The sequence below is a fragment of the Hemibagrus wyckioides genome, linkage group LG24 (genome assembly GCF_019097595.1).
Source record: "Hemibagrus wyckioides isolate EC202008001 linkage group LG24, SWU_Hwy_1.0, whole genome shotgun sequence".
Classification (NCBI taxonomy): Eukaryota; Metazoa; Chordata; class Actinopteri; order Siluriformes; family Bagridae; genus Hemibagrus; species Hemibagrus wyckioides.
The window spans coordinates 5,915,117-5,941,092 of NC_080733.1; the positions used below are offsets into that span (position 1 = coordinate 5,915,117).

Genomic DNA, 25,976 nt, shown 5'->3' on the forward strand with positions numbered 1-25,976 from the left:
TGAAAGACAGTTCAAGCTAGATTATAATGAATTACGTTAAAAGAACAATAGTTCAAAGGTTTAGTTAAAATCCACAAAGAGTTTGCAGTAGTGAAGTCTCAGGAATGGCTGAACAAAAAGGTGTGTGAGAAATGTCAGTTGACATTACTCTACTTTCTTCCACATCTCTCTTGTTTCTTTTATGGTATTGTTTTGCTAATTTGGGTGAAAACTACAAGCAGGTGTCCAGTTCTTTACCAGTACCAGAACAATGCTATGACCTCAGCTTCTTCCCAGCCAGTGGTGTCACTGTGGTTTCTCTGCTAGGCTTTCTGGAAGGCAGACTCTCCATGTTGTGTTTCTAAATGTAACACACACACAAATACCCCTTCTTTTTTTAAGTTGCAGCATAGAGGCTGATCCTTAGTGTCTCACATTGCCCTGAAATTAGATGAGGAATATTTTCTTTGGCCCAAACTGGCCAGTCTACTGACTAGATTCAGTTAAAAAGTCAAAAACCAAGCCCAGTAAGGCTCTAATTATCCTGCGGTGGGCCAACAACTCAGCCTATCCCTGGATAATCACTGTTATTTCTCTCTTTAGTCATTACTGCAGTGCATAAACGCTGTGATCGCACGGCCGCAGGCATTGAGGTTGATGACTTTACGTGTGCTCTGCACTATTTATGGCAAGGCACGTGCAATCATTCGAGCCCTGTGCAGTCATCCCTGCACTAAGGACACATAAAAACAGGGTTAAGTGCTATTATTTGGCTGGTTGAATGGGTGTAGAGACAGGAGTTGGATCATGGTGGTTAATGTGGTTTGATAGTGATCATTAAATGATTTAGTAATGATATGAGACGGTTTCTGGTTTCTGGCTCTCCGGCATAAAGTGTGAGGAAACAATCGCCGGGAAACACAGGCCTAGTGTATTAGCTGTGACTTTAAAAAAAAAAAAAAATCTCTTCTGAATAAGCAAGAGCTTCAGCAACACCACCAGGGGGGTTTATGATGTGGTCATTGACCACACACACACACACTTTCACTCCTGAGCTCCAGAGTGCTGCATTCCTGAGGTGGATTTGGCTCTGTGCTGCTTATAGGTCCTGATGGAGCCATTTTAGGCCGTAAATACTGCTCTTATTAAGCATAATAGAAACAGCCCTTAGAGGGTATGGTGAGCTAAAAGACATCGCAGAAAGCCATAAACGTGCCGCATCAGTCTATAAATCTGACCAAGTTATTTCCAGTTCAACCTGCTGCCATTTTATCAGTCATTTATATCACTGCCAAAAGTCATGACGACAAAAGTCAACAGTTAGAGGGCAGTTACTAGACTGCCATTTACTTTTAGTGTAAAAATAGCAGGTTATTAGCGCTTCCGTTAGCTTAGGCTGAGAAGAAATGGAAGCATATGAGAAAAATTGCACCTTTAAATATTGCTGGGGGGGTTTTTTTTGGAGATGATATTTGCTTTTTGATTTCGATTTATTGCCACATCTGAGTTTATACTGTACAGTTTACACAAGATTAAAAATATAGAAAATGTGAGGCTAGTTGCAACAACAAATGAAAAAGTAATGGGAAGGGGAAAAATAAATGAACAAAACAAAACAAAACATAAGAGCTTAGTATGTTTCAATATGCATTATAGCATAAGAATTCTGATAGTACTTATAAAAATATATGTATTGTTAAATAAACTGTATTAGTAAAGTGCGGTCTATACTACACCACAAAGATGCACTTGATGTCCAGTTAGACACTGGTCAGCAGCTATAGCCTACTCTTTTAGAATGCACTGCAAATAATAGTTTGGCCATAGCTTCACTGAATACTGCTCTATGTCCTACAGCAAACTGTTGTGTGTTTTGTGGCTCACACTGATCTCCCACTGACCCCAAGCTCTACAGATTATTACTTATATAACCATGCACTAGCATTGTGTTACAGCAGATTTTGAGTCGATTTGCCACAAATGAATCTCTCTGCTGCCTGTATTCCTTTACAGCACAAGCCCTGGTTTATATATATACTGTATATATTGTATGTGAGAGTGAATGTGTATATAATGAGTATTAAAATCTGTTTTTTCAGGCTTAGTATTCTTGCTATGTAGTTATGTCTTTACTACTCTCATCTCACATTAAGAAATAGTTATATAGTGTCAGTGTATGCATATGCAACATTTTGCAGCTTTGCTATCACTCTCGTTTCTGTGTCAGGGAACTGGTGTATTAGCTGAATACTTGGCTCAAAACATATCATGCTTACTATAATAATCCCCAGGTGTAGCACGTCCGCTTTCATTCATGTATAAATGCAGGTGGTGCAAAAGTTGTATATTATATCCAGCTATGAAGGTATATGACTGCTAATCATAGCAGTCATATACATATACATAGCAGAGTAACCCAAGGGTAAACCATTGACTCTCGAACGGTGGGGCAGCAATGATACACACCAACATGCTGCCATTCATCAGTCATCAAATATTAAATCTGTAAAACCTTTAAGATTTCCTTGATGGATTTGAACAAATTGTTATTGCACATAACTTCCAGAAAAAAAGTTCCATCACTACTTCTAACATTTATTTGTACATTTGACAAAATATTTAAACATTTTCTTCCAGGAAATCCAGGTCGATCCTACAGACTCCTTTTTTTTGCCACGTTGCACATTATCTTAGGAATAGCACATGCTAAATAATACCTGACCATAATCTATAATACATAGCACATGCACCGTTGGGTCGAATAAAACCTGACTCAGATATTCAGACTGCAGTTACGACACATGAGCCGTCTCTTGCTGTGCATATTTTAGCATTTCCCCGGCTCGAACACACTGATGTTGATTCAGGATGGGCCTGTTAAGCCAAACAAACAAAATATGCATGACCGCAGTTTTGTAACGATTGTAAGGTGAAAACAAAAGTAAGTAAGTTGAAAATGCAGCTGCTGCAATGCAGTCTTGAGACAGGAATAGCAATGTTTCTAACCTTTTTTAATTGTGGTTTGAAATCACTGCAGCGACAAACAGCACAAAAAAACTCAATACATAGTTTTTTGGGGAAAAAAAATATTAACAGGTAAATGTTAAACAGAGCTAAACAGTTGTCTCAAGAAGCACTGATTTTGGAGTTCTGTTAATTCCCATCGGTTGAATACTAAGCTGATTGCAGAGAGACGGGGCTGTGTCACTACAGTGACATTATTACAAAATTAAACTAGCTCTTAGACCACACTAATGCTTGATTGCAGCTACAAACACCAGACACTTGTTGGAAGCTTTAAGAGTGTGGTGCTGTAGTGCTGAAGCTTGAAGTCTGAATCTAGATATGAATTGAGTTCAAATGAGATCCTCAGGGACAAAAGTGTGGGTGAAATGCTTGGTTAAATTGTTGGGGGGGAAATGGAAATGTGAATAAATGTGAGTAGGTGTTTTGTAGAACAAGGCAAGTTGCAGTGGTGTGTGAAAGAGAGAGAGAGAGAGAGAGAGAGAGAGAGGGAGAGAGAGAGAGAGAGAGACTGAATGTGTGTATAGTGTAAAAATTATAATTAATTATAATAAACAGAATTAAATACATATTATTTAGTTCTATTTATTCTAATTAATTATAATTTGCATTGTCTTTTTTTTGCGAACCTGCTAATAATGTTTGTTTCCGTTTTATTTTGATTACCACTTTCAGTGCTGTCGCCACAATGGACTGTCATCTCACTTGGCAGGTTTTAAAAAAGAAACATATAGAGTGGTTGTATGCATATGCACCATTTTTACAGCTTGGCTAACACTCCCTCAGGTCTGTGTCAGGGAAACTGCTGTATCAACTGTATACTTGGCTGGAAACTTGTCAAGCTTAATATATTAATCCCCTGTTGTAGCACGCCTGCTTTCATTGTGAATGCATGCTTCCTTCGCTCTCAGGCTTCTTGTTAAATTTCCACTTGATACATTTGTCCTTTTACGTGTCGTAAAGCATTAACTGACTGCAGCATCCTGTAATGGTACTGTGATAATTAGGTAATTAAGGTACTGTGGTAATTCGGTATGTGGTATGGATGGATGGATGGATGGATGGATGGATGGATGGATGGATGGATAGATAGATAGATAGATAGATAGATAGATGGATGGATGGATGGATGTACGGATGGACACATGGATGAATGGATAGGTAGATAGATGGATGGATGGATGGATGGATGGATGGGTGGATGGATGGACGCATGGATGAATGGATAGGTAGATACATAAATGGATCGATGGATGGATGGATAGAAGGATGGATGGATAGAGGGACAGATGGATGGATAGGTAGATAGAGGGATGGATGGATTGATGGATAGAGGGATGGATTGATAGAGGGATGGATGGACAGACGGATGGATAGATAGATAGAGGGATGGATGGGTGGATGGATAGGTAGGTGGATGCATGGATGGATGGATGGATGGATAAATCGATCGGTGGATGGATAGGTAGGTAGGTAGGTAGGTAGGTGGATGGATGGATGGATGGATGGATGGATGGATAAATCGATCGGTGGATGGATAGGTAGGTAGGTAGGTAGGTGGATGGATGGATGGATGGATGGATGGAACTTTATAATCATTGCAAAATAGAGGTACATAGCAACAAAATGCCATTTAGCATCTAACAGAAGTTAGAAATTAACACCTATATAGAAAATAACAGCTATGAAGTTACTGTATCTGTGTATCTTAAACACTTTATGTTTGTGTTCTCAGGAATCTGATGCTACTGGTACTGTAGATGGTCCCACATAGATACACTATAGGGGTAGAACACAATATCCAGGTATGTATTTGGATTTAAACAGGTTTAGTGGGTTTGGCCTAAACCACGTTATCCCTCATTTTTTAAAAAGAACACGGCTCGTAGTTATTCTTGTTTGTATGCCATATTGAAATATGAATGAAATATAAACGGACCGGTAGCCTAATTTAATCCTCTGCCAGATGATTACTAGGTAAATTCATCCTTAATAATTTTTCCTTTTGTTCCACAAGCTTCATGTCCTTGAAAGTGAAAACCTCCCACATGCATGATTCTTCATTGTGACCCACACAATCCCAGTCCTCATACACACCTCTAGTCTCAAACAGATGTCCTGTGATCCCTTTAGAAATCAAAACAAAACCCAACCAAACAAAAAACCTCAAACAGATTGATTTTTTTAATCTTTTTATAACATTTTATCTCTTTACTTTGCAAGATGTGTTAATGATGTATTCACTTCCCTAAGGGATACTTTAAAAGATGCACTTACAAATGAATTAAGAGTGGATAATCTTAGCTGGCTATTGTAGGGAATTGAATTCTCAGTGGTAGGTTTCTTGCCTACCATGCGGAAGGCATGGGTTCAATTCCCAGCCAATGCCCAAACCCAAGCCACTGGATGCAGTGCTGGTCCCAAGCCCGGATAAAAAAAATGGGAGGGTTGTGTCAGGAAGGGTGTCCGGAGTAAAACCTGTGCCAAATCGTTGTGTGGACCAATTGGTTCGCTGTGGCTGAAACAACAATCTTAGCTGGATATCGTATATTTTTACCTTCTAAGAACTATTGCTGTAATCAAAGTCTGCGATGTGCTCAACCCAGGACTCATATTCACATTAAACTCCTCCATGCATCTTGTACAGTCTGCCTTTACACTTGTACAGCTATACATTATAATGGTTTATATTCTCACCGTCTGGTGTCACCCAGTGGCTGATGGGTTCCATTTTGAGTCTGGTTCCTCTTAAGGTTTCTTCCTGATGACATCTCACAGCATTTTTCCTTGCCACTGTCATCCCTGGGTTGCTCATTAAGAAGCTAAATCTACCCCCAAGATGTCTGTAAAGCTTTTCTGTGACAGTATCTATGGTCAAAAGCAGCATACACATAAAATACAGCAGAAGTGAATGTTTACAAAGGGAATCTCAGAGAGAAGTGTGAAAAGTTCTGATAGAATAGCTTTCAATAGTAATTTCTTTTGCTGCCGGTGAATCATTTCTAGAATGCAATTTTGTGTGAATGTGGCCCTGGGTTGAAAAAGGATGACTTCTTTTAAGAATGTTTCGAAATCCACACAGTAAAGGAAAAACAGGAAAGGTGTTAAGAACGGTTGAGGATGAAGAAGTCAGTGTGCATTAAAAAGCAAAAGAAGAGACACAGCTGTTCAAACAGCTCTCATTGCTCCCTGTTTTCAGAGCACAGAGGGATTTTTTCCTACACCACGAGAAGGCACGAACCTCTGCTATTTCACCTTATTCTATGGAGACCGAGCCTCTTGTGATCCCGTGTCATTAGTCATAGTTGGTTCAGCTGAATTGAAGAAAAACTGCAGACAGAAAACTCACTAAAGTTAATCTACAAATAAACATTAGGACCGGAAACCTCTGACAGCTCTTTACTTCATGGGAATTCCTTCCTTCCTTACTTTGTGATTGAGTTTCAATTTTCCAAATTGTCCCCCCCCCCTCTCTTATACACTGTCTGTCCCATCTCTCTCTCTCTCTCTCTCTCTCTCTCTCTCTCACACACACACACACACACAGTCGCTCCTCTGTTTGTCTTCCTCTCACACATATTCTCAATGAACTGAAAGCAGTCAGTGTCAAATCACTACAGAATATTCAGGCCACTGTGTTAAATGTCTTCCAGCCTTTTTAGATCCTGAATGCTTGGTAATTGGGTGGCATAGTTCCTAGTTAGAGAGAGCTATGTGTTTTCCTGCTGAACTCACCTTCCATGAGACTACAGACCATGCTTCGTAGATGCACAATTACACTACTCATAGCCACCCACTCTTTCACAATCCTCGGCAGACTAGCGAGCCTAAATAAATTGCCGCTGGAGTTATATATATATATATCGCATGGTCTTTTTCAAAATCTCCAGTTTTGATGTGCTTCAGATTTCTGTTTTTGTCCGACAGGAGTGGAATCTGATGTGTGGTCTTTTGCTGTTGTAGTCCATTGCGTTGCATGCTTTTCAGTTCAGAATGGGTATACAGAGTGGTTACCAGGTCCTTCCTGTCAGTGGCCATTCTCTTATGATCTCTTTCCAAGCCCACAGAGTAGTGTATTCTATTGTTTTTACACAATTCTGTGTAAATTGTATCGGTAATACTCAAACCTGCATCCAAAAACCAGGCAATTTTTCCCACATTCTTATATTTAATTAATTTCTTGATGTGCATCGGCATGGTTGCTGTCACTTGATTGGCTGATTTCTAATTGACTGATTTCATGAATGAGGATATATACTGTATATTGTATATGCTGCACAGTCAAAAGATAAAGAAAATGACATCTCTGGAGTGTCTTTTATTAGAGGTTAATTACTATCACAGTATAACAGTAAAATAAGTTAACCTACTCTGGTTGCTTTTAGGTCCTTATGAGATTATAAATGAGCAATGTATTAAAGGCAGGATCTCTTAGAGCTAAACCTGTTAATCCTATTATAAGACTTATAATAAGCATTATTATAAGATCATTAGATCATAAGATTAGGAGTAAAGTACTGCTTTTATTCTATCTGAAGCCTATCCATGGAAAAGTGGGCATGAGTAGGATCTGATTAGGACAACCATCACGGGTCACAATTCACATTCACACACTGACTCACACCTAGGGGTAATTTAGCATAGGCAATCAACATATTGGCATGTTTTGGGGCAATAGGAAGAAACCAGAATTCCCAAAAGTACAGGATCAATCTGGGGATCCTGGAGCTGTGAGGCCGCAAATGAACCTGCTGTGCCACCACGCTGCCTACTGCAGACCTTCCCAAAAGTTTTAATACAAAAGGTGAAATTAAAACTTGTTGCAAAATATATTTTTGTATTTATTTTACACATCCTCCAAATGGCATTCTTTTTTGTAAACACACACAGTCATCTCCCGGTTTGGCTTCGAGTCTGCTATGTTTCATGTTGGAGTCCATTTCAGCCTTTCGACAGCTTCCAGAACCAGCCATGAGAAAGGATTTAGTACATTGGTCTTACGTCAAAATCAATAGAAATAAATAGAAACTGAGCATGGACAATTTTCCTAAAAGCATTAATTTCATCCATGTATGGAGACTTTCGGAACATTATACTGTGTATGTCATATCTATAGTGATTTCAGACGTCATGGCATGCCCCTGGTTCATCACACCAAAGAATGTCTCCAGACCCCTGTACCATAGGAACCCTTTTTATCTGACATACATGTGAATTCTACACTTCAGCGGGTTCGTTTATTGCTCACACTCAAACAATAGCAGAACGTGGGTGTGGTGGAAATATCGAAACACACGGTTTGTAAGAAAAGACTGTCAGCACTGTTTTATGTGTCTATAAAATATTCCTTCTCCTTCAGAAGGCTTGCCAAGAGAAGCAGGCATGCATCCTTCGTGTCATTCTCATTCTAAGAAAGTTCAGTCATAAGTTTGGGTGTGGCGGGATTACATTCAGGTTGTCTGTTTAAGACTGGATACAAACCAGACTAACTCAACCTGAAGGTTTTTTATTGCTCCCACTGCCTTTTCGATTTTCTTTTCTACAGTATTATAGGGGGAACCACCAAAATCCAGGTGGTAAACCCTCATGCTGTGGTAATGAGGCATATCAGGGTAGACCTGGAGAACATTATGATAGTGTCAGAAGCTGTATCAGGGATTCTGTGCACAGCAACTTGATACTTAACATGAGATTTTTTACAAAGAAAGTGAAGTCTATAGTACATCTGGTGTTTGCTATTAAATGTCTCTTTTGAAGCAAAGCTGCTAATTGTATGTGTGTCGTGCGTCTTCATTAGAAACCTGCAAGTGTGTGTTATAAGCAAAGAGTTATTATGGCAGGTGCTTTGCGGTATGCTGACTGTTGTTTCCTGTCTGGGCTGAAAACTGTCCACACAGTCTATGTAGTATCTGGCAGATGACTAAAGCCACCACTATTTTACACGTACGCGCTTTTTCCGTCAGTAAAAAATGAAATTGGCAGGCACATTTGTCCTTAATGACCTACAAGTGAGACAGAATAAAATTCCAGCACGAAGCTCTTGAAGGAGGTGAACCAGTGAAGAATAAAGTTCAGCCACTTGACCTGAGCCAGCTGGAAGAACAGACTGTGAGAATCAGAGTTAGACTGGAGCTCATGTGAGTATTCACAGAAACATCACATCATATTTTTCATATTACTGAAGGTGTTACAGTATTAGGCGGTATTTTATTTTCCCACACGGGGGGAAAAAAGTATGACTTAAGTACGGGAACACTGGCTGTAGCTTTTGGTGAGGCACCAGTCGCTGAGGTCTGCCTTTTTAAATATTCTACATAAGGCTGGTTTTGAATTGAGCAAAAAAAAAGTTTGCTTGTGGTTCCCCCCTTTACAGTAACACGTACTGTAGTTTGCACAGCTTGCACATATTCTAATGCACAAACTTCTTTTTTTTTCCAACCCATACACCAAACCCGAAGGTTTGTAAAAGTGGATAACTTGCATCCAGTCAGCAGCAGATTTAGCTTGTTTTGAAATGAAACACTGTGAAATCTCATGTAACACTTTATTTGGCTAATCCAGTGCAGATATACTCACAACTTATCAAATGCTTAATTACATTCTAAACAACAACATACACTGATCAGGCATAACATTATGACCACCTGCCTAGTATTGTGTTGGTCCCTCTTTTGCTGCCAAAACAGCCCTGACCCGTCCTGCACTGTGTATTCTGACACCTTTCTATCAGAACCAGCATTAACTTCTTCAGCACTTTGAGCAACAGTAGCTCGTCTGTTGGATCGGATCACACGGGCCAGCCTTCTCTCCCCATGTGCATCAGTGAGCCTTGGCCGCCCATGACCCTGTCGCCGGTTCACCACTGTTCCTTCCCTGGACCACTTTTGATAGATACTGACCACTGCAGCCCAGGAACACCCCACAAGTGCTGCAGTTTTGGAGATGCTCTGATCCAGAGGTCTAGCCATCACAATTTGGCCCTTGTCAGACTCGTTCAAATCCTTACCCTTGTCCATTTTTCCTGTTTCTAACACATCAACTTTGAGGACAAAATGTTCACTTGCTGCCTGATATATCCCACCCACTAACAGGTGCCATGATGAGGAGATCATCAGTGTTATACACTTCACCTGTCAGTGTTCATAATGTTATGGTTGATCAGTGTACCTTAAAATGTATCAGTATAGTTCACATAAACTGCATATACATTTACGGCATTTTGACCGACGTCCTTATTTATTGTGAATTACATTTTATCTCATTTTTATATAATTGAGCAATTGAGGGTTAAGGGCCTTGCTCAAGGGCCCTGCAGTGCCAGCTTGGTGGACCTGGAATTCAGAATCACAGCCTAACTGATCAGTCTAACACCTTAACCACTAAAGCACCACATTCACATCACAAGCTTGAAGTTGTGACAGGACCAGGGACATACAAGCCAGTACAAGGGCCACAAGTTCATACTCTAATGATGTTCTACCACATATCAAGAGCTATAATTTACGCTATCCAAATAAAGGAAAAGGGAAGTCTATATAATCTACTACACTGTGACAATTATAACTGGGACTATAGAATTGATGAGACAAGTTGATATAGCATCTATATGTTGTGTATAGATTGTGTATATTATTACTTTTTAGGATGATGGATGTGAGTCACTTGGCAGATTGTTGACGGTCCACAGATGAGTGCAAAGCAGTAAAAAAATAATAATTGTGGTGCAAATTCACAAAAGTTGAATAAAAAATCTTTTGTGGTGAATAGCAAAAGTTTTTCACTAATGAACAATGGCAGTTTTGCAGTCTGGTTTTACAGTTCATACAATAATGTTATAAAGCTGTCATTCAGCAGTGATGATGGTCTGTGGATCATCTATATTCTTCTTATTTGCCTTTTAACAATAGAAGTCAATCATTTTTGTGGACGTTACATAATAAAAGAATTTTCAGTTATGAAAGAAGAACCATTAACATGTTGACATGCCAGAGAAATCTTGATATTAAGCCAAGGCAAACAAAGTAAACTATTCTGTTATTACTGCTTGTGCATTATCCAGACAGTAAGTCAAATGATTTAGTATTATATACAGGACATGACCAAAAGTATGTGGACACTTAAACACCACACCGATTTGTGGGCCTTCCACTAATTATTGCCAAATTGTTGGAACCAACAACTGTCTGTGTATGCTGAAGCATTAATTCCTTGTCAGTGCCCCTGTACATGAAGCACAGAGCTCCATAAAGACATGGTTTGAGAAGGTTGGTGTAGAAGAACTTGAGAGTCCTGCACGGAGCCCTGACTCTGACTCAACCCCACTGAAGACCTTTGGGATGAACTGGAACACCGACTGAACCCCAGACCTCCTCACTCTTACAACATCAGTGTCTGATCTTACTAATGCTCGTCTAGCTGAATGATCACTAATCCCCACAGTCACGCTCCAACATCTAGTGGAAAACAGAAGAGAAAATAACAGGAAAGGAGAATAATTCTGAAATTAAATGTTTAACCATAACAACAAGCACATATGAGTGTGATGGTCAGATGGCCATCCAGCATAAATATTAAAGGCACATCTATAAAGGTTCAATAGTCAATTTATATTAAAAATATTTCTTGTATATATAAACTAAAACTAAAACTATTCATATAAATAATAATAATAATAAAAAAAAAACTCAGCACAGCTGTTTTATGTGTTAAGGTCTGGAGTGCTTGTTTGTGTTTACCTGGGCCTTCTGTCAGTGATTTTTATAAACTCCCCAATGCCCCTTCAGTCTTCCAACATATCAATATGTTTGGATCGCAAAAACATGCTGTATTTGCTGTGAACATGCTGTACAGGAAGAAGGACAGAAAAACACGGGTAGTTCTTTGCCAAGATGGAAGCTGAATTGCCAGCAATAATACCGGTATTTAAACGCAATTTATATGTTTTAATCGCAGCTTTACATGACAAATCAAGTATGATCACTTACACAGCCAAGTAAGGCTTTGGATGGTACCGCATTCATAGAACTGTAAGCTTCATGAGCTTAAAGGCAGCTTAAATGACAAAAAGCATTCTTGACCATTCCAATAAATGGGTGTTAGCAGTTGGAGTGTTTATAGTTAGTGTTTAAAGTGTTATACAGGCAGTGCTGAAGCTGATGCTAAACTTTAGTTCTGTGTACATGGGGGTGAATGGGGTTTGGTGGGGGGGGGGGGGTCTGTTCAAGAAACAATAAAATGATGGTCAAGTCCACCTACTTAACTATTAGACTGTTACCCAATCTTGACTAATGCACCTTTTAAATGTGTATATGTTAAAAGCTTCTCCAAATTCTGCAATAATACCTGAAAATTAAAATCAAAATACCTGAGAAAATACTTGGTTGTATGCGTACAGTATAAGTATAAACTGTAAATGGCTTCCTGACATTTTCATCCGTTATCATCAGTTTGTTTTGCTCTGAAATAGGAGAATCCAGTTTGAGTTTGAAGAATTAATTCAAGACAAAGAGAACAAAATATGTTTGAGCTTCAAATTTAATAGAGTTCTGAGCTGTGAGATGCTCAGTCTGGTTAGGATGCATTTATTAACTGTGCTCTTCAAAGTCACACCAAGAAGCTCTTTGGAACAGAAAGGTATTAGAGCTATCCCTGCTGTCTGTGAATATGAATGAAGTTGACCTAGTTCACTCGAGGTAAGCAGTCACAACTTGATCAAACTGTATAAAGTTCCACAAAATTATTTCCTGCTAATGCACAAGACCTGATGATGTTGCTAGGAGGTATGCTGCGGAGTGTTATTGGTGTCACTTATCAAAAGCAAGGCTTAAAAATGTAATCTTAACAAAATATTTGTCTTGTTCTAGTGCTCCAGCCTCAAAGAACAAAGCAGATAATTTTGTTAGGTATCTGTACACTATACACCCATCAGCATTAACATTAAATGCCACTTGGATGCTCTATGGGAAGGAGGCAAGCCGGTAGAGGCAGTGTGATGCTCTGGGCAATGTTCTGCTGGGAAACCTTGGGTTCTGACATTCACATGGATGTTATTGTGACACAAACACCCTACCTAAACACTGTAGCAAACCAAGTACACACCTTCATGGAAACTGCCATTGTATTCCCTAATGGCAGTGTCCTATTTCAGCAGGATTATGCGTCCTGCTAAACTGCAAAAATTGTTCAGGTATTGTTTGAGGAACACGACAAGGTGTTGACCTGCCCTCCAAATTCTCCACATCTCAGTCCAATCACATCTGTGGAATGTGCTGGGCAAACAATTCAGATCCTTGGAGGCCCAACCTCACAACTTACTTAGGACTTAAAGGATATACTGCTAGCTGTCAGATATCACAGCACACCTTCACAGGTCTTTCGGAGTCCAGGCCTTGAAGGTCAGAGCTGTTTTGGTGGCTCAAGGGGCACAGACACGATATTAGGCAGGTGGTTTTAATGTTATGGCTAATGGGTGTATAGGCAATTGTAATTTTATGGCAGGTTTCCAAAGCAGGTAGTTGTATCAGTTGTGTTTGCTAGTGTTTGTTTGGCCTGTATCTCATCCAGGATGTCCAGGGTATCATTTCCCTGCACTCATTGTTAATGGGACAATGATCCTGATGAGGATGAACCTGTTTCAAAAGATGACTGAATGAACGAGATATTTATGTTTGCATTTTTGATAAGAACGTGTTTTTTTTTTCTTAGCATTTTCGCGTAGGCCATGGAATTGAACTTTTTGTTGTTGAGAAAACCACATAATCAGGTGAACCTCACAGGTGAATGAATCATCGAGTGAATAATTGTCTGAATGAATAATTGTCTGCATAAGATTAATGACCTTTGTTGTCAAAGGAAACCATTTTGAATAAGTTATAGGAGTCTTCAGGTTTGATAAAAGAGGATCTGCATAATTCCGGGAAAGACTAATGCCAGGCTGCATTGACTGAACTCCCAGGAAACTTTTCATTTGACACTCAATAAATCTGTGTATATAATCTGTTGCTTCCTATAGATCTGCAGATCTGCTGCTTAATTATAGTCTTGTTGAGAAGGCTGGGTTAGGGCTGGATGAAAGAAATAATGGGAATCCTTCAGAAATAGCTGTGTATTATTCCAGTGAATGGGCCTAATTGGCTGCAGTCACATACTGCATTAGGTATTTCATAAAGCTACTATTATTACCCTTTCTATAGGCTCCTACCCATTTTTTTTTTTTGTCTTATTAAACTATTTTTTATTCTCTTAGTGAAATGGAATAAGTATAAGACTTGAGACTGTGTTTTCCAAGCTAAAAAAGAGTACTTGCATCTAAATACTAATTACGAACAATGAAGCACGGCACGGTGGATTAGTGGTTAGCATGTTTGCATCTTAGCTCCTGGGTTGAGGGGATGGATTTCAACCTCCACCTTGTGCATGGATATTAACAGATTTATTTGTAAATCACTCACAGGAGCATTTAATATGAGCAGGATAAGTTTCAGGAAACGGGTGAACAATATTCATTTATTACCTTGGAGAAATTTGGGATAATAAATCACAATGTGTGCCTTAATTTCCCTACCTCTTTGTTGTGTTATCATTGGTGCCTTTTTTGTTTTGTATTTTGCTTATATGGAAACTATCAAGCTTCCTAAGTGATCAATGAGCTTAAGTTAATGCTCTGATCAAGAACAATGCAACATTGTTTTCATTTTCTTTTAATAAGTTGCATAACTGAATCAAGGGTTTCATTGATTTCACTTGGCACCTAAGCTGCCTATAATAGGGATTTCATGAAATCAATGCAGAAATAAATAGGCCAGGAACCCACAACTAACTGATTTAAAATTCATGGGAAACTTCAAAGCTGGTGATATGTGCATGGTTTGGTTGTGTGTGTGTGTGTGTGTTTGTGTGTGTTTGTGTGTGTGTGTGTGTGTGTGTGTAAGGTATGTTTAAGCAAGGACGAATGCTTTGAAAGTTTGCCTTCATTCGGAACAAGTGCTGTATCCCCGAACCTCTGTGTTTGTCATAAGTTAAGAAAATGTTGCTGACCTACTTCTGAACAAAACATTCCCTCCAGGTGTAGCTGAAAGCTTCTGTGAACTGTGACGGGCAATGAAAACGTCCAACATTTCTAGACTAAAACAACTCAGCTGGCAGCTGGTTTGAAAATTAATCAGCAGTCTCGTACTAAATGGTGTGTGTGTGTGGGTGTGTGTGTGTGTGTGTGTGGTGTTTTTCCTGCTGTTGCTGGGGAACCTCAGTGTGATGGCAGGTAAGTTTTTTCTTTTTCTTTTTTCTTTTCATGCACTTTCTTTCCACAATTGTGGGTAGGCATGTGGCAGCTAATTTCTGCCTGTCAGGCCAGACTAACGATACTGGCTCACTTTTCACTTTTAATGAGCATATCTATTGCCTTTTCAATGGCTGAGTGTAACTGCAGACGAGGCTTTAAGTAGCCTCTATGCAGTTTTTCTCTGGTTTGCTTCCTTTTTCTTTTCCGACGTTGCCAAAACAGAACACGTTCCACTAGCCGCAGGCCGTGAGCCTCTTCAATCACCCAGTAATCAGCATTGTGCTCTGATTGGTTGGCTGGGTTGCTAGTGCTCCAATCATGGATGCTGTAATCGCCTGATGAGGCGCGGTCCAACTGACACGTGATGATTGCAGCAGGGCTTGGCTCAATGCTCCCATTTTGCAGGGCAATTATATTCATTTGAAATGGTTTTCCAGTCTGTTGATGATTTTTCATTTGTGAATATAAGCTACATGTTATTTCGTTTGGAAGTGTGGGTTTGCGTGTGTGGTCTCCAATTTTCTTTACAGAGAAAATGTAATAAATATGGTAAAAGCCATAGGAACTCTTACCTAACATGCCGTAATGGAAAAGTCAACATTCATACAATACTGTTTTAATCAAGTTTTTTATCTAATGTTCACTATGTTGTCTTTGCGTCAAACGGCTGTGCATTTTCCTTGGAAACTCTCCCAGGAACACTGTGTGTGAAGTGTGAATGCACCCTAGATGGGATGCCAGCTCCTCACAGAACGTCGTGTATACATACAGTCGCATGCTCATTAACACTGTGGGGTAGTGTAGCCAATCCATCTACCAAGCTTGTAATGAACAGATTTATTTAAATCATTCATAGGATTAGCATTTACAAAAGCAAATTGGGATTCATGAGAAGTGTTTCCTACTCAAGCTCCTGAGTGTGTCTACTCAGGTATGAGAAGACTAACCAATGTATACATCAACTAAACATGAACCCACAACCTTCCCATCAGCAGTATCTTAACCTGTGAGCTACTAAAAAGTCCTTACCTTTACTTGACTACAATGTTGTTAAAAAAAAAGGGAGAAAAACCAGACAGACACGGGGAGAACATGTTAAACCAAAGACATGAACCCAATCTCGGGATCATGCCAGGCTAGTTGTATCTTTAACGTTTTCATTTTCATTTTAATCTTGCCTGTGATTGGCTTACACACAGCTCACAGCTTTGTTATATGTCCAATGTCAACACCTACAATTAAGTGTAAATCTTTGTTGTACCTGTAGTGCAATAATCTCAAAACATTTCTCCCACACCCAACAGCTAACATGTATTTGCATGCTCTTTATGTTCGAACTTTAAACCTCTTTAAGACATCACACAGAAAGCCACACTGCAGACAGAAAGGGGTTGAGAATCACACCGCCTGTCTATAAAGTATGGTAATTTCCTCAATCTATACAGGCCAAGATCAAACCTGTGATATATTTTTTTTTGTGTGTGTGAATGCTTAGGGAATTTCCCCCACATCAAATGAAAAACCGAGTATTCCGCATTTCTCACATTTGTATCAGCTTCCATCAGTCCAAACATGCCTTCTCTTATAAATTACTTAACATGATGAAAAACAAAACACACATCAAATGAACCTTTATAGCTGTAGTCTCAATGCACCATAAAAGCTAGATTTATTTCTAGTTCAGTATCTGTATAAACGCTCTTTCGTGTTTATATAGGCTTTTCACTAGAAGCTAAAAGCCATAAGAGCACTTTGAGCCAAGTAAAAACATTCCTACATTAAAATATGCTAATGTATGCAATGGTAATTGCATCATTTCCTACACGGGAGGTGGAGAAAACATTTGTGGTTAGTTTTGATTACAGATAACTATTGCCAGGAAAGGCTCGAGCTGCAGAGAAAGACTATAGGTTTCCAAGCTCAAACAGTAAAGTCTGCAGCAACAGTGATTATAGAGCTTTTTTCATCAGTCTAATGCTAACTAAGAAAATATTTTAGTCGTAATGCTAATTAATCTCTGGTACCAACGTGAACAGTAGTCCGCTGTTTCTTACTCTACTATTTAGCTAAGTTCTGTATAGTTCTCCAGGGCTTCTATCACAAGGGAATCCATCCAGTCAATCCATCCATCCAATCCATCCGTCCATCCATCCGTCCAGTCCATACATCCACGGTTGAGGAGAACCTGAAGTCAAATGGGGACTTGAGGCCCAAGGGAAGGTACACCCTGAACATGGTGCCAGCTTATCACAGGGTACAATCACATGCACACACTCTGACACCCATTCACACAATACGAACAATTTACAGATGCTAAATCAGGCTACACTGCATGGCTTTGGACTGGAGAGGAAACTAGAGTACCTGGAAGAAACCCCTAACAGTGTAACATAAAACTAGTTGACTTTAACATGTTGCTCAAGACCCTCCAGTCAGTTCATGCATTCCGATCATCACTTTCGACCATATTTTTGTGCAATTCATATTATCAAATTTGTCATTTGAACACAACGTTACCCTGAAAATATTAACAGTTTGCTTTCATGTACTAATTTCACACTAAAGCCAAATGGCAAATATAATGAGACTTGTATAAAAGCATCAACACCGCTCAACACAGTTGCAGAATTTCATCTCTGAAAGCAAAGTTAAATACGAATTGACAGTTCTTAGTTTGCATGATAATGACCTTCTGTCAGAGAACGTTTATCTCCAGTGTAGCCATTGGCTCATATCTGCATCCTTACACAGAATGGTGGAGAATGAAGAGAGATGGGAGAGATCTGGCAAAGAAACTAGGCCTCAGGATCCAACTGAAGATCATTCAGCAAAATATTCTGTATTTTTGGCAAGGTTGTTTGTTCTGGGTCATAAAATTCCTCAATGTGATGGTTCAGACTTTTCTTCTGGGGCATGTTAACCAACTGTTTCGGTTTAGGTGTTTAGAAATCTGGTCACATTTCTTGCTGAAAGTTTCTCACGATCATTTTTGTGCGAAGAGATGATTTACAGTGCCGTTAGCTAAGAGAGATCATTTGGAGTTGAGAGCCACTGGTACATTCTTCTTAATCCCACTGTAATCTGAGGTCTTGGGCACAGGAAGGTATTGCAGTCCATAGAAAAAGAAGAAAAAAGCCCACAGACCACTGCTTTGGGTCACAGTCACTTCACTGTGATAAATGACAGAAAGAGGATACAAGGCAGACAGACAAATGTCTGCCCCCCCATCCCCCTCTTTTTTTCTGTCTATAGGTAGCGTCTGTCAGTAGGTCCTATTTCTTCTTAAACCACAGGAATCCCCCTGTGGGAATTTCCCCTGATCTCTGCGTCTCACACTTCAGCTCCTCCCCAGTCATTTCAGCAGGCTTTTATAGGTAAACATAAAGCTCTACTGAGTGGAACGCGTGTTATGAATTCCTGCATTTATGCACTCCATGCCAAAAACATCTCATCGTTGTCTCTTCCTGTTCTTTATCACATCATTAACTTTCACCTGCTCATATACTTGAGTCATATCAAACCCGTCATTTTCAATAACAGGCACTTGCATTCTTGCTTTTGTTGGTGTTCATTCCAGCATAAGCCCAGAGGAAAATGCAGTCTATTGCAGTGACTGAAAGTGCTTTCTCTCTTACTTGTTTAGGATTTTCTGTATAGACCGCTGTGTATAGAGAACAGCATACAGGATATCTCGGAGGAAGACAACAGAGTTCATTTGTTCAAGAATTAAAAGCTATTTTCTGTATTAAAGCACCAGTAACATGCAGAAGAGTCTTCCGGCTTTGATACTAATCAAACAACTGTTTTTTAACAAACAATCTTTTTTAAATTTACATGAATACAAAGTTGGGCGTTTTGATATTTATCTGGTCAATTAAATATCAATGCTAGGTCTTGCATAGTTTGGATTTATGGTGGATTTATGGCGCATTGTGGATTAAAATATATTATACCATTGCTACATTCTCGCTTCTAAAGAGTTCCCGAAAGGACACAGTGTAAATTTTGTTTAGGTACAGTAATCATCACATGCTCATAAGATATTATCACATTCTCACCAGATATTATCGTATGCTCACCAGATACTATTGTATGCACAGCAGATGCTATCAAGGGCTCACAACATATTATCATGTACACATCAGTTGCACAACATTACAACTTGGTTAAACTGATCCTTTCAGAGACAAGTGGCACAGTAATAAACCTCTAGTCAAAAAGCAACACTGAACCAAATAATAGTAGTAGTAAAGCACACACTCGTGCCCCAGAAGTAAGAGGGCGCCATCTTGTGCACCTAAAATGATCACTTCTTTATAAATAACATCGTGCTGAGTGTGTACTTCTATAAACTCAACAATGTTCGTTCAGCTAGCGCATTACTGCAAGGTAAAAGTATTATGGGTTACTTTATTTAAACCAGAAATTGTAGAATACTGTAGAAATAGTGCACTGTACATGCTTGCATCTGGTAAGTATGTAATAAATACTAAAATGAAATACCTAAAAATAAAATTCAGGAGGTTTGAGCTATTTTGATTGGTCAGAATGCTCTGAAAGTAACTTTGGTTGCAAGGCAATGACTAATTATTACATTATCATCTCTATAGCAACAGTTCATTCATAGGAAGCACGTAATCTCTGGCTAACAACAATAAATCAAAATATTTTTTAATAAAGAAAATTGGATGTTTCTGAATATGGGGAAGTGAGTCAATAAGTAACTGACAAGATAAAAAGAGCTTGGTGAAGTATGACTGTTTATAGCTGCTATAAAGAGATGTTCTGTCATTGTCTGCACTCCTAATAGCACACTATATGGTGAACAGGGGAAATGGATTCAGATACGGTGTTTGATTTGGGATTAGTGTGGTCCGTCCTAGCAGAACATAAATACTGAAGATGTTAAGGTGTGTGCAGACCTAATGAGCCTGTCATGAGCTTATTGTTCAAGCCATCTGATTCTTTTCGGCTTGCATTAGCTCTGCCTCATTTAATCATTGGTTTATTGTCCTGTGTAATCATGCTGTATACATCTTCAAATACAGCCTGGGTGAGTGTGTCTGTACTTTATAGTCCTAATATGTCTATACTGATGCATGTAGTGTTACCAGACAAACAACTTTAAGGTCAAACGGCTCCACTGTAACACTGGGAATATTATCCAGGCTCTTGCCTGCTATGCAACAAACAAGCACAAATATTTTCCAAGCATACTTTTGACATGGCCTCTGACTCGGGCACAAGACGGACATGCTCACGCACCTACACTGAATGATGAATTTGTGAGATGTCCATTATGAAAGGCTGTGTCACTGCATCTAATCTTGATCAGATTGAAGAGTTGTGTGGTATGATATGCTTTTTTTATGATATGGCTCTGCCAAGGTATTTTGCTGGAGGTCTGGGAGAATAGTAGAAGATTTTACTGCTTGCTTCAGAGTAAATTTTAGGTTGTTAACACACCTGGAAATAATAGAAGTTGTGATTGTTGGGTTCCTGTTCATCCCTGGTGTTTTAGGCTTCATTTTTCAGGGCAATTAATAATGAACAGAAAACAATGCTGTCTAATTATGAAGAGACTAAGTGTGTGTGTGTGTGTGTGTGTGTTAGAACAGGATAGAATACCTCATCACATGAGTACAGTGTAATTTGGTTTGAATCTTCATCAATACATGACTAGAATCTGGATGTATTAGGGGTAATAGGAGACAGTATATGTATACAATATAAATATAAACACAGCAGGAGTTATTACTGCTAATATTACAGTATTGACACTACAGTCAAAGCTATAATAGTGCAACAGAACAATAGCAGCAGTCGAACTAACAGCAAAGCTGCATATGTAGTATACGGTAATATCACAGGGAACATGGAATAGAATGGGATTAAAGGTTTCTGTCGTTATATTCAGAAAATATAAATAAATGTCTTAGGAACAGTGCAACAATAATACATTACTACTGCTGCTACTACTATTGTTACTGTTACTACTTCTACTGCTACTACTATTGCTTTTACTTCTACTGCTACTACTATTGCTTTTACTTCAACTGCTATTACTTCTGTTACTACTATTGCTATCACTGCCACTATGAGAAAAGTGCTGGCACAGTGGTTAAGGCATGGGTGTCCAATCTTATCCACAAAGTGTGGGTGCAGGTTTTCATCCAATCAAGATCAGGTTTGATCAACCAAGATCAGTTGATTAAACAGGTGGAGTCAGGTGTGACTCCTGCTTGATTGGAATGAAAACCTGCACCCACACTGGCCCTTTGTGGATAAGATTAGACACCCCTGGGTTAAGGCATTGGACTACTGATCAGAGTTTGAATCCCAGGACCACCAAGCTGCCACTGCTGCTTAACCCTCAATAGCTCAAATGTATAAATGAGATAAATGTAAGTCACTTTGGATAAGGGTGTCTACCAAATGCCTTGAATACTGCTGTTACTAGTTCTATACTATTACTTCTACCTTTATTACTACTATTACTATTACTGCTACTAGTGTTACTACTACACCTATTATTACTACTACCTGTACTACTATTACTGCTACTACTACTATTATTATTATTGTTACTATTACTACTATTAATACTGCTACTACTGTTATTACAACTATTACTACTACTATTATTATTACTGTTACTATTACTACTCTTAATACTGCTACTACTATTATTACAACTATTACTACTACTATTATTATTACTGTTACTATTACTACTATTAATACTGCTACTACTGTTATTACAACTATTACTACTATTATTATTACTGTTACTATTACTACTATTAATACTGCTACTACTGTTATTACAACTATTACTACTACTATTACTACTACTGCTACTATTACTACTATTAATACTGCTACTACTGTTATTACTACTGCTATTTCTTCTCCTACTACAGCTACTTCTATTATTTCTATTACTGTTACTGTTGTTACTGCTACTACTAATAAAAGTAACACTTATCAAGATATAATTGGTAGATTTGACAGGGTCATGTGTACATGCATAGGCAGACAGAAGCTTATTAGAATGCATTACTTCTCTGTATCTGCTTACGTCAGACGTCCCTCAAGGTAAGAGAGTGCACACATTATGAATTATTGCTTTCTGTTAAAACGATCAAATCCCACCGGGGGATTCAATTAATCTTCTACTGAGTCAACCTCTGCACATCATCCCAAATTGTGCATGGGAGATTGAGGCCAACATTCAAATGTATCTTCTTTTAGGGATTTCTGACTGGATGAGTGAATATTTATAGAACAGCAGATTAAGCTTATGCTATGTTGCAGCGAAAATTGACTTGAGTGGGTAGGCAGGCTTGTCCATTGCCTATACTTGCAAAGTATCTAAGTGTACTTGAAACACTGCTCTTGACCATTCTGTGCTAACAATCCACATAATGCCTTCATCCTCATATATATATATAAATATATACTGTTTAAGGACTAAGAATGTGGAGGGATTTATATTCTAATGTCTTATATCTAAAAGGACATATGTTAGAGTTGTTAAAACACTGGGGTTGGTTTAAGTGTCTTGACACAGCAGGTTAGATCTGTGCTGTTGGTTGGTTCGAAAATTTCTTTAATGATGAGGACATCTAGTGGTAGTGAGCACAAAGCATCATGTCTTGCATAAAAGACATGATTTATTTATTTTAGCATTTAACTTTTAGAGAGTTTTATACAGCCCAATTATTTCCATTTTTTTCTTTTACAATTCAATTTGTCATTAAAGTTCCACTAAATAACTTAGCAACAAAATAATAATAATAATAATAATAATAATAATAATAATAATAATAATAATAATTATTATTATTATTATTATTATTAACATTAACATTAACATTAACATTAACATTAACATTAACATTAACATTAATTAATGAATGTATGAATTAATTTTTAAATCCTATGAAAATCCCCAAATAAACAATAAATGTCATTAATAGTCTAAAATATTGCTTATAAAAAAATAATTTTAGAGTTACAGAAATGTCTTTAAGTCATTTAAGTTTTTGTGAGGAAAAGAATGAAGGCACAATGTACTGAATATGTGTGTGGGTAGTGTTCTCTGAGGTGTCTGGAAAGCTCTGCTATTTCTGGAGCTATTAATGCAGAGTCTCTCTGTTTCTGAACACTTTGAAAAAATCTCTTTTAGCCTCTGCCTGTGGTGTAGTACAGGATCTCCCTTCTCCTTATATTGCATGGTACATGGTCTCCAAAATCTTTCAGTTCACAACATAAAAGCTGAGACTCAGACACAAGATACAGTGCAGTAGTATCCCCCATTGCACTACCACTGGTGCAGCACTTTTTCCCAGACTCCCATGTGTACTGCAGCCTTGGTGCTGAGTGATGACAGCCTCTTCCAGCAGACAAGACGTCTGCATCCTCACTCCCTCAGCCGTGTTATAGCTCTGCAGAGCCGTAAACGAGGTGGCTTTCCCACACAAACACGTCAAACAGCTGCACTCAATAGCTTATCTGTCTAAAGCAGCATATCCCTTTAGCTTAACAGCCTCATATATAACAATTAAACTGAATTTAGGGACGATGCAGTTCCCATTATACCTCTTTTCCAAACAAATCCTCAGATGGTATAGTTTCCTGTCTGGCCAGTAGAAGGCAGTGTAACACTTTAGCTTATTAATGGGACTCTGCCAGCATATAGTATATGTTGTAGCACATGCCCAGACAAAGCACCAGAGGACTGGACCCCCCCGCCTTTTTTTGAGACTGTAGATTGTAGACTATGCTCACACTTATTTTTTTCAACCTTATTGATTTACACTTGGCCGCAGAATATCTCCTTGCAATTCATTAGGCTAAGAAAAAAAAAACTTACACAATGTATTACAAGTCACAATTCTCAGTCATATGAACATAAATCTTATTTAATGCCCCGCAAAACTTTACAGCTATGTTAGCCTCAGGTGTACCTAAAGACATACTGGAGAGGTTCAAATCTCAGTTCTGTCTCATTTATCCTCTAAATCTATCAAGCACTATCTCTTGGCCCGACTGATATTAATAGTCCTCCAGAGCTGAGGCCCAGGCTCTTGGAATCCATTCCACAACAGTGATAAATCAATATATCAGAGCCTTATCTTCCTTCATTAAAGTTTATCCCACCACTATTTCCAACTCTACCATCTCTCCTTCTCTAATCCATAGAATTCCCTTTGTCTATAACGGTACCATTCCTAGAGAGGAGATGACCGATGACAGAAAGAATGGCACTCAAACGATTTATCTACCATCTGGGTTTTGCACTTCCTTTGCTATGAACTCGGTTTATGAATCGTGAGCTATAGACAGATGCTGGAGATGGTGTGCTTGAGTGAGCTTGAATTGCTCCTCTTCCGCTTTCCGTGCAGACAGCAGCAGGTGAGTCTATCGCTGAGAAAATCTTTTAGATGTGGGATGTTTGTAGGCTTAGACTGAAATTATTCAGGCAGCAAAACAGTTTGTTCCTGATTCTGTCACTGTCATTGTTATTATTACTCAGCTAAACTACATAGTATCCAGATGAGTGAAACCATTTAAAAATATGATTCACCGCTAGGCTGATAAACGCTTAGCCCTTTTGCAGCCATTTTCCGCATTTGATCTTCTGCTTCACTTAGTAATTGTCTTTTCTGTTTAGTTTCACTGTCACCTATTTTCTAGATAAAGCACAGAGATGATGGATGGCCATCCAAGGGTCAGCTGTGGCCAACCAACTTCTTGTGGAGAAAAGTCGGGGTCACAGAGGACCCACACTGCCTGCTTTGATCCCAAAACAGCCCTCATAAGACATTACCGCCTGATTAGATACCAGCTACATTTGCATAAAAAAACTATTTGTGAACACTTTAGAGGCTCATACCAGACTTGTAAAGTGCCTTTAATGTCCTCCGGTCTATCAGACCGCACACATTCTGCCTGATGCATTGGCTTTCAGAGCTTCAGGTTTAAATTAAGGCTGAAGATGAGTTGTGCCTGTGTGAAGGACACCGCAGAGCTGATAAAGCACACCGTATGGCCAATTACATCAGGTCCAGCCCTGCACCGCTTAATCCTTAATCTCAAGGGTCTTTAATTGGAGCCAGCTCCAGGCCTCACTTCCCAATGCATATTAATATTTGACCTCTTGTGGTTAAAAAAAAAAGAAAAAAGTGCTCATCCAACACTGAGATAGCGAATGGAACAGTTCTCTTGTTATCTCCTAGTTGCTGTCAAACTGAATTTTCTTTTCGAGTGAAACATGTTTTCTTTACGCTTCTCCTGATACAGTCCTCCAGGGGATCGGTTTCTAAGCTGCAGTTTAGCAAATATCACTGTCTTCATGTTTTTGCTCATTCGTACAATGTGTTTTGACTCACTTTGGTCCTTGGAGGATTTTTGCCACCACTAAATTTGGCTAGAACAATCTGATGGAAGCGGATACATCTGATGTGACCAAATAAGAATGAAATGCTGAGATTCAGCACACAGCTGTGGGACTGTGACTATGTGCATTTATTTGTATTTCTGAGGGCATGTCTGAGGACTGATAACGAAAGAGATACACCGATGTGTCATTGCAGTTTCTATTTGTTTATTTCAGCTCACACACGTGTACTGTCTGGATTATTCAGACTCGCTTTCAGTGACTCAAAGCTAATCATCTGAAAGAAAG

General features: G+C 38.8%; 1 long non-coding RNA gene across 1 annotated transcript; it reads right to left on the reverse strand.

The window, feature by feature from the left end:
• Positions 1-9,655: 9,655 nt before the first annotated feature.
• Positions 9,656-16,407, reverse strand: LOC131345254 (uncharacterized). The gene is made up of 3 exons (XR_009203461.1): positions 16,313-16,407; positions 11,739-11,845; positions 9,656-11,456 (listed from the first exon to the last, which is right to left on the reverse strand). It is a non-coding gene; the product is annotated as an uncharacterized LOC131345254 (long non-coding RNA).
• Between the last annotated feature and the right edge of the window lie 9,569 nt (positions 16,408-25,976).